Source organism: Pteropus alecto, unplaced genomic scaffold, assembly GCF_000325575.1.
Source record: "Pteropus alecto unplaced genomic scaffold, ASM32557v1 scaffold171, whole genome shotgun sequence".
Taxonomy (NCBI): domain Eukaryota; kingdom Metazoa; phylum Chordata; class Mammalia; order Chiroptera; family Pteropodidae; genus Pteropus; species Pteropus alecto.
Window position 1 is genome coordinate 170,450 of NW_006431925.1, and position 10,995 is coordinate 181,444.

General features: G+C 38.3%; 1 protein-coding gene across 4 annotated transcripts in view; it reads right to left on the reverse strand.

Annotated features, from left to right (window-relative positions):
* Positions 1 to 10,995, reverse strand: part of STXBP6 (syntaxin binding protein 6) — a 234,223-nt gene that overhangs the window by 9,024 nt on the left and 214,204 nt on the right. The window lies entirely within an intron of this gene.

Here is a 10,995-nt window from a genome sequence, read left to right on the forward strand (position 1 = left end):
CCTCTGCCGGGCACGCGGGGTGGGGGGCACCCTATGAGAACAAGGCAAGCCACACTATAGAAGGACCTACAGTGCAGACCTCTGCCGGGCGGGGCGGGGCAGGGGGGGGCACACCCTATGAGAACAAGGCAAGCCACACTATAGAAGGCCCCAGGGATCTAGGAAACAAAGCCACATTTCTTTTGATCAGGTATGACTGACTCGCTTCTTCCTAAAAGTGAGGTGACTGCAGGACCTGGGCAAATACTGAAAACTTCTTTCACACTCCATTGCCAAGACACCACTCATTTCCGTTCTTGGGACATTCTGCTTGGGAGAGGCTCAAAAGGACCAGATCTACCCAGATTCAGGACTTGGCTTGCAAAGGTAAATGGCACTCCTGACACGTTCAGAGTATTAGGTAAGTTTAGTGAGACATATCTGGGTCTTAGGTGCATTTCCTCTTGACCTGGGGTTTAGGCGATTAACCACAGGAAAACCGGGCACACAAAACTTTTCAAGATATAATACTCTGTATTCCTTCAACTCTTCCCTTCAATTTTACCCCTTCGTCCCTAAATGTATGGCTCCACGAAAGAAGCTCTGATTCAACCTCAAAGTCCAGAGTAGATATGTCAGCTCCCAACTTGAATCCTGAGCTGTGGTTTGGCTGTTTGGGTCCTCCTTGCCTCTGATCTCTAGTATGTGAAATACGGGGCCTCAGCAATGCACTTCATCAGTGAACCGGCCCAAGAAGAAACTGAGCACTCCCAGATTCAAGAGTCATGATACTGAGAAACTTGAAAACCATCACGTTTCAAGGAGTTATGCATCCCTAACATCCTATTTGCCAGGACTGGGAAACAGAATTCAACAGTGAAGAACTGGTAGATGCACAACCCACTGAGAATGAGCAACTTGCAAACTGACAACCAAAGAAAATTTATAGCTGTATTTTGTTAACACTGAGTGGAAGATAGTCAATGGCATTTTATGTAATAGCTTTATGTCTTTAAATAAGTTTATTACATCATTTAACATTGTACCTGGGATAAACAGATCTAGCCAGACAGCTTTTAATAGAAATGTAATTTCCTCTGGTCTCAGCTGCAAAGGCTTCCTAATTTCTCCTCTGTGGAATGGTCTGTGGTTTGCGGAAAAGGATCTCCGGCAAAGAAAGGGCCTGGCCCAGAGGAAGTACTTCATAAATTGTTTAACATTTTTCTTTAGGGGTGGATTTCAAGGGCTTCCACTATGCACTAAAGGAAGGAGAATGGGGTTAACTAAGTATTACTCAGTTGCATCAAGCACTACAATGAGCCAAGATGAATAGGCACAGATTAACAGGGGACCAGAGGAGGTGAGGCTCTGGAGAAACCTGATTGAATGCAAGCATTAGAATGGAAAGGTCTAGGTCTTCAGATTTAGGAGGAAAAATCTTGGTTGCCCTTTGCCCTTTGCCTTCACATCATACTCATGACTATAACAGCCTATCGCCACTGCCTATCATTTGGATAGCATTTTGCAATTATAAATCACTTTCACAAATATTATCTCATTTGACTGCCATGAAAATTCTACTGAGAAGCCTGAGACTAGTAGAGGTTAAGTGGCTTGCACAAGATCACATCACTAGGGATGTCACATGGCTAGCCCTGGAACCTGGTTTTCCAGTGACTTTTCCTTATTCTGTACCTTCCTCTGTGCAGATTTGGTGTCAGTCCTGGGAAGCAATAACTGTGCTAGAACTGTGAGCAGACTAGCATAGATTGACAGGTTATTTCCCAAGGTAATGTCTGCCTATTCCTGCCCTGAAGGCATTTCTCTTAGTGAAGGAAGAGTTACTGCCGTTGCTGCATTGCAAGTCAAGTGCTCTCATCCCATTCCAATGGGATGGAATGGGAAGATGGAGAGGGGACTGGAAAGTGGGGAGGAATAAGTGGAGGGCACAAGAAAAGTGTCCCCCGTTCCTTCTTCCTTCCATGTACCCACAAGGAAAAGATGGGGCAAGGAATCTGCAACATCACAGCTAGGAATAGCTGGCATTAAAACAAAGAGATGTTTGAATTAGCTTTCATAAAATTAAGAGGGCATACAACCAGACTTGTCTTTTCCCACTGGCATTGGCCCTCATGGCTGCGTTTCTGAAATGAACCTGCTATGCATAAGCCATACTGCTTTCTTGTCATGACTTCTTTAACTTTATTCAGGATGTCAGGTAATAGTGTACCCTGTTTTATACAATACTATGTAACCAACAGTCATTATAACTAAAAGAGAACCAGATGTTATAACTAAAAGAGGGAGCTAAATGCTGTCTTCACTATTCAAAGATGACACTGCTGACCACTACCAGTAGAAAACCCACCTTTAGTTATCCTCAGGCATGTGGATGGACTTGAACAAATCTCATTGTCTCAGGTGACATGACCTCTCCTGGTTTTAATTCTACCCATAGTTCAGGCCCAGTGAAGTCCTATCACCTTTATCAAGCTTCAGGACAATCCTCTTCTTTCCTTCCTCTCAACTGTCTGTATCTTTCTTGGGCACTTCATCAACGACAGTCACGGGCAACTCTTCTACCTCATTTCTTCATCTGTAGATGCAATGACTTCCCAGATAGATTATAAATTCCCCCAGGTCCCCATTTCACTCTGTTGACCATTCCCTAAATCTTGAATTTTCTCCTCTTGACTTGGGTCTCCTCTTGCTTACTTTCTTCTCTCTGGTATCTTCTTGCTAATTCTGTAATTCCAGGGTTCTATTCTTAGCCATTGTATCTTATGCACTCTCCAGACTCTCCCTGGGACAATTTTACTCAGCTCATGGCTTCGATGACCAAATTTTTATCTTTAGCTAGGTTCTGCTGTTGAGCTCAACACTCATATTTTTTTCTTACTGGACAACTCAAACTGAGTGACTCAAAGTCATCTTGAAATCAGTCTGTCTAAACCTGACCACATTATCTGTCCTTTCACACCTGCTTTTCCTTTGGAGTCCCTGCTCAGTGACTAACCCCACTATCTGTCCAGCTTCTCAATTCAGAGGTCTGGAAGTCCAGTCTAGATTCCTCCCTCCCTTTTACCCCATACAACTAAGGATCACCTGCTACACATCTCTCCACTCTCTACCACCCTCATCATCTCTGCATTGATCCAGTCCCTCTCATCCTCAGAGTTATAGTGACAACCTTTTGTCTATGTCTCTACATCTTTATTGGTCTGTCTTCCACATTTCTACAGTAAACTTTCCAAAAGGAAAAAAATTTCCCATCTCCCCACCACTTCAAGATAAAACTGAGACTTGTGCTCTGCTTCTCTCTCTCAGCTTACCTCTTAGAACCCCATCCACTTTCTCTCCTACCTAGATCCTCTAACCCCATGCCTCGCCAAATTACCTAAATTTTCACAAATGTGAAACGGGTCATGTTTCCTTTACTTACCTATATGCCTTTGTTCTTACTGCTACCTGTCTGGAACTCTGTTTCTCCTGTTAGTCTTCCCACTTACTCCTAAGTGCTTCAATACATATACTTCAGACCCCTTTTCCTAGGAAACCTTGTCATATCTGGCCCATCCTACACCTTGCTGTCCCCAACACACATATTATCTTGCATCTATTTCAAATGGTGTATTTATTTTCTTGAATGTAATTGCTGGATATCTACTGTAAGCTCCTTGAGGGCAGAAACTGTGTCTTTCTCATTTCTGTACTTCCAATCCATAGCACACAGTAGACATTTAATAAATATGAGTTGACTTAAAAGCAGGAAGTATATATCACCCTTTTTATGTTTTTTTTTCCATGCTTTAGCAGAGAGTTGGACATATAATGATCTAACTAGGTCCTGAAATTTTAAATATGCCAAATGACAAAAGGTTTAGTCTGTGTCTAGTAAAGTTAACTATCTCCTTTAGAGATTGTGTCAGAAATTTAATGAATTAAGTCAATAACAAAACACAAAAAAGGAAATATTTTTGCTATAGCAAAAGTAAAGGGGGAGTTTATAAAAAATAGGTTGTTACTAGTCTTAAACAACTGTAAGTTATAAAAATGTTGGAAGTTAAATAGCTTGATAAATCCAATACAAAAATGACAGTTGCCTGAACAGTTACTATTTCTAGGTGTTTGCTAAATTTGCTCCCCACAACCACCTTAAGAGATGAGCGTATCGTCAACTCCATTTTTACAGATGGGAGCAGCAAATGTCGAGAGGTTTAATGTGTGCCAAGGATTACGCAGCAAATGACTACTAAATGCTACATTTCGAAACCAGGAAGTCCAGCTCTAGAGCCTGGTCTCTTATTCATTGTTTTAACTGGCTCTCGTGGGAATTTTCCTATACTGAGATTAATGACATGATCTGTACTAAATGTATGGAAGAAGACATCAGTGCAGTAGCGTAATGAATTTAAGATCATGATACAAAACAAAGCATCCTGCTCTTATAAGTTAAAAAAAAAACTTACTGTAGAAAATTTAGAATATATGTTGCTATAAAAGGTAATAAAATCATGTAATATTCAATTTTTAAGAGATAACCATGATTTATACTCACAGTATATTTTATTGTAGTAATTTTTTCTGTACATGCTTTTCTAAAACATAGTTGAGAATATACTGCATATATTTAGTTTTATATCCTATTGTGGGTACTTTCCCATGTCATAAAAAATTATTTGAAAATACCATTTATAATGGCTGCATTACACTCCTGTATTCAACTTTTGCCCTTTCAGACATTTAGTATGTTTCCAAAAGTCTTACTTTACTTCTTGCATTTACATATGTGTGTGCATGCACACACACACACACACACACACATACACACAGACACACAAAATCTTTGCTCTCATCTCTGATAATTCTAGAAATGAAACTGTGGTTCAAAGGACATATACATTTTTGAGGCTTTTGGTGTCTGCTGAAAATTGCTTCCCTGAAAGATTTGTTCAACATTTATAACTATTCATTTGAATGCACAGGCACCGTTAGGTTGACACAATTGGCAGAATGACTTTGCGGGAGTGACTTAACTTCTCTGATCTTCAATTTCCTCATCTGTAAAATGTGAGTCGTGCCATTCACCTCAAGTAGCTATTACGGAAATGAAGACAAAAGATGTATACGAATTGCCTGTAGGTGCTCAATGGACACGTGTCCTTCCACCTCCCTAAAACTGAATCTGTTCTCTAGGAATTTTGGGAAAAAGTTCCCAAATGCCAATGTCATTGCATGTCTCTCTCTCTTTTCTCCTATCTCAGGGCTAAGTGTCTTGAGGCTCTCAGGAGACACTTCTTGGCCATCTTGTATATCTGCTGCGTGTAGCTCAGCATGTTGCTTAGAGAGGGTGCTGAACACATACTCATTAAATCAAGGCGTGCTTTGTAAATAGAATGCCTGACTCAAAAATTGGGGCCCATCACACTGTGTTGAGTTAAACCTGGAAATAAAACGGTCTCCCAAGGCAGATAGAACAGTAATTCTCTCTAAATAGACAAGAAGCATATTAATACCCAAATTTATTCATGCAGTCTAAGAAGAGGCTGTCAACCACAGCAAAGAAAGTAAACTGCCTTTTGAATTACAATCTCTGGAGAGTGCAGCAGAGACCATTCTTACTTCATCAATGTTACATTCATACCAGTTCCACTCAGTATCTGCTTTTAAAAATATATATGCTGGTATCTTTTATGTTAATGATTTAGAAGACTGAGAGAGCAACTTAAGATAAAGCCATAACATTACATTCAGTCACTGTTTAAAAACACAATGAAGAGAGATTTAAATGTGTAGAAAAATGAGAGAAAAAGAGTGAAATATATAGACAAGTAACAGTAGAAGAGAAAAGAGGAAAAAAGATTTTTAAAAGTACACAAAACATGCCAATAGCTTAAATATCAACATAAATTCTTCTAGTCATTCTAGACTTCAGTTTGTATCTTGGTAATCAAAATTCCTAATTCTACAGCTAGTAAAAAGGCAATTTACATAGAACTTTCAGCAGCTACTTCCCATGTCAGATACGTAGGTAGATATTTGAAATGCAAAATAATTATCCTGTTTGGGAAAAAGATGGTGGAAAAATCATCTAAAAAATAAATGATCGACAAATATATGCCAATATATGCTCATTTCAGAGCACTCTCTTAAAATGAAATCTATTAATAGTTTTACTTGGATTACTTCTATTTCATAATCAATTAACCATTTAGGAATAACTGTACAATAAGTCCCATTTATCCAAACTAACTTAGAGGAAAATCAATTATGAAAATAAAAACTATATATATAAAGTGGATTTGGGTTCTAATATAATAAACTCAAAAATTGGCAAGAAGATCTATTATATTAAATCTGTTACTAGGTCAGGAACTTCAGTAACTCCAGTATCACATGCCCAAAGTGTCTGGTAATAATTTATTCTTCGAGTAAATGGTCCCTATTCTATTTTCACCTGTGGTATTACTTTTCTTAGCAAAACCATTTCATGGTTCGACGTAAGGTAAACCTAAGTCTGACCTAAGTCTGGTATTAGTGCTATTGAGAATTAATTTTACTGGTATAAATCTGTGGGATTCAACTAAGATTTTTCCCCCCTTTTTCTACTTCCAATATTCACTGCTCAGAGTCTTTACACTAGAGGACATATTACCAAAAGAAAAGTCTCATGAAGACCTAGTTCCCTGACCGTGAGGTCTCTTCGCAGATCTAAAGCCACTTTGAACCATTTATACACTATCCTTCTTTCTGAGATGAGCGCCCACCTCCATCCCTATCGGTGGTAATTCAGTTGCATGGTAATTGTGATGCTTCTAAGGAGGTTCTGCTTAGTACTGTGACTTGCATTACACATTTTACAAATGAGTAATAATTGAAATAATCATAATAATAGTATTAACTTTCACTTCTACAAACAGAGTGATTAAATGCAAAGCCTATCTGGTAAAACAAGTTGGTTCATAATTCACAGAACTCCATTAATATCTGTGGGTAAATCACCAAGCTCTTTGAACGTTACATTGACTAATCAATACTAATCATACTGTTATGCTTCAATGTTGGATGATGTCTAGGATCTTCTTGTAAGATGGAGATTCTTTCAAAAGGCTAAATTTTATTCGTACTTTTGTGGTCCTGACTGATCAGATACATTCTGATCCAAATCCAGGTTACGTCTACAGTAAGCCTTTCTAAAAGAAGAATTGTGACCCCATGCTGGGCACAAAGGCAGTGAGCCAGTCACTCACAGAAACAGCTCCTGTTCCCTGACCATCTACCGTGTACAGGTGCTACAGTAAATTGTCAGATTCCTCAAAGGAATATATTTTTTCCCTGTTAAAGATATAAGTACTCAGGGAGGTAAAGTAGCTTACCCAAGATCATCTAAATTTTGATCCCAAAGCTCTTTTTTATTATTTTACAATAAAAATTATATATATTTAAGGTTTACCACATAATTTGACGTGTATATACTATACAGTGAAATGATTACTACATTCAAGTTAATTAACATATCCATCTCCTCATGGTTACCATTTTTTTTCGTTTTATTTTGTGGTGAGAACACTTGAAATCTACTCTCAGCAAATTCCCAGTGTTCAATACATTATTATTAACCATAGCCAACAGGCTGTGCATTAGATCTCTAGACTTATCCTACATAACTTCAACTTTGTACCCTTGGACTAATATCTTCCCATTTCTCTCACATCCCTGTCCATGGTAGCCAGGCATAGAAAGAAAAAAAACAACAGCAACCCCCACCCCCCGCCAAAACCCTAACATGATCTCACTTATATGTAGAGTCTAAAAAAGTCAAATATGTAGAAGCTGAGAGCTGACCCCAAAGTTTTTAACGACTATGTCAGTATTTCCCAAAGTGGTGGTGTGGTTTAAAAAAGTCCTACATAAAAACTCAATTCTATTATAAAATGACTTATTGAAATACTGATCTAGCTGGCTCCTTTATTACACAACATAGGAAAACCTTTAATATGCTAATGTAAATTGTCAGCCAAAAGGAGGTAGAGGTGGGAGCAGGAGAGATCTGTTAGCAGAATTTTCCAAACATATTTATTCACGGGGTCCTTGTGCATAGAATCTGCTTTGGGAAATGCTACAATAAACTATACTGACTCCTAAGTTAAAGAAAAAGAAAATAAATCCAGGCTGTCCTCCTAAGTTTAGTAATAGATGGACAAGTCATGTAATTACATTTAAAAAGCCTTGCTTTATAGAGGCAGCAGAACAGATATAGCATGCTGAATGGAAGTTCCAGAATTATCTTTTGTCTCAAGTTGGTGGCTAATTTCAGGGACCATGAAGATTGTTTGTTGCCTGCAGCTGGATGGCAAAGAAAAATGAACTCAAGCTCAGGAGTACTTTGTAAAGCCATAAACTCAAAAGCCTACTTGAAAGAGATCTTGGAGTTATCTATTGCTGGCATTGCCAAAGGAAGAAGAAGAGACCATTCTACCTTCTGTTGGGGAAGTTACGGTAATTTAATGGAACCTCAGCCTGTTTGCAAGTCACAGGAATGTTCCACAGCTAGGGACTCAGGAGGAAACGTGTTGCTCCCCTCCTTGTCCTACAGAAGCCTATGAATTCATACTCTCTTCCCAATTCACTGTCCCAACATTCCTGATGGCAAAGGTCAAACATTTAGGATTTTATTCATGTACTTTAAACACCTGAACTCAGGATATATAGAAAAATTTAGCAGTCCTTTAATATTCATTTAAACTTGGTCTTATGAACATAATCTGAGTTTGGAGCATCAGCCAAATGAATATAAGAAAATTTCTTTTTGTCGTGTTTTGTTCAAAGAATACCAGGCTCTCAGAAGGGTGGCTGAAATGCAACTTGAAAGAGGGAATCCTTGTTCTATGGTTAAAAACTTCAAGTGGCTCTACATTTGGTAGAATGGATTTTGTTCCCTGTCTTTGGTATGTATGTTGACAAAGCAGCTATGATCTGCGGCTCTCTGCTTTTATTACAGTTGGAAGTCAGTGTCTTTTACTTTAATAACTACAATTTCAAGTCCTAATATGTACAATTTGAAAGCCCTCTACAATGCTACTGGCCAAAACTAATTCCATTCAACATGTGGAGCTTGCTACTTACTAGCCATGTGAACTTGAACCAATAACTTATCCCTATGTGCTTCAGTCTGTTTCCTCACCTGTAATGGGAGTTGGTACAAAGTTGTTGTGAAGAATAGATAAGGTAATGTACAAATGAGGCACTTAGAACAGTGTCTGAAATATAGCAGTCACTCAACTTTAGTCATTATTAAGGACAGAAACTTTAGTTTTCTGGCACTACAGAGTCTTTCTGTTAAGCTTTCCATTTTAGCTCATCTTTCTTTCTCTACTCTCATTCACCATGAACATTCTAGAAGGAAGACTCTACTCTCACTGTAACAATTCATTCTTCTCATTCACTTTGAATTTTCGGTGAAGTGGCTCCCATACCACTTCACCTCTCAGCCTTACCAATGACCTATCAAGTTCATTGCCTATTTTAAGTTTTCTCCACCTGGCCACTGGACCACTCTTTTTAAAAAATTGCTCTTTCCTTTGGCTTCTGTAACACACCTTTCTTGATTCCTACCATCACTTTGATTACTAGCTGTCAGTTTTATTCCTTTCTTGGTTAAGAGTATAAAGTCAGAAAGGTCTAGGTTTGGGTCTGTCTCTGCCAATTACTAGCTATGTGACCTCAGGTAAATTACTTCATCTCTGTGAGACTATGTTTTCTTGTTGGCATAGGCATAATGGTGATAAAAAATGGTAACTATTTTTCACAGTTTTTTTTTTGGTGAGAATTAAATAAAATATACACTTATCATAATTTAGTGGTGCACTATGAGCTCAATAAACACTGCATTAACAGTATTATCTGATTCATTCTGCACATTTATTGTAGAATAAACATGGGCTAGACACTGTCTATACTTTTCTGCTTCTCAAATTTTACCTGCATGTTAACCCACTGTTTCTCTCCCACCCTCCACTTGATCTCCTCCTCCTGAATTCCCTGTGTTAGTTAATGTCCCTTTTGTCTACCCATTATACTAAGCTCAACTAGTCTTTAACTCTAACCTCTTTGTCATATCCCACAGCCAGGTATTCATGCAACCCATGGCACTTATCTCAGCCAGGGCTCTTCAATCTGCCCTCAGCTCTATTTCCAGTCCCTGCCAGGTCTTAATGGACCACCATAGCAGCCTGGTGGTTTTCCTGCCACTGCTCTCAGTTCTCTACTACATCATCCTCCTTGCATGCTACTGACCTGATCATGCCCCTTTCTGATCTCGACCCTTTGTTGGCTCCCCTATAACATAACACAACGAACTAAAGAAGGTCCTTCCGGATCTAGCGCCAAGCTACTTACTTGCCACCCCCCACAGACTCCAATTAGTATCTACCACCTCATTGTTTCTTGATAAATTTTAGAAAACTGTTCAAGTTTTATCAGTTTCTTACTATAGGTGGAGTATAGCATATGATAAACACATTTGGGAAAAAAATCGATGTGAATAAAAAGCTTGACAAGGAACACGGTGTCTAGCTCTGTCCCTAAGGGTATCCAAACATCAGCAACAGCACTTAAAAAAAATTTTTTTTTCATAACATTAGCACTCAAATGCAAACCTAGCACTTAGATTTTGATGTCTAACATGGTTTTCTGCTAGAAGAAAGCAAAATTCTTTGGAAAGTAGCAAATTCCATGCCTTGGGGCAAGAAAATTCAGGCCTGAAATACCTTATTATTGCCAGACAACAAGGATACCATCACAGATGGTAGAGATAGTGTTAAAAGGAACAAGAAGCCAATTTAAAGCAGGTCCTAGGGACAAGTTGTGACATTTAGAACATCAATACTAATAAAAGTTATAAGAATAAAGATGATAATTATAATATAACTATAATTATAATATGTAATTATATAAAAACCTTACATTATAATATATAATTATATAATTATAATAATTCATATAACTTTTGGAAAC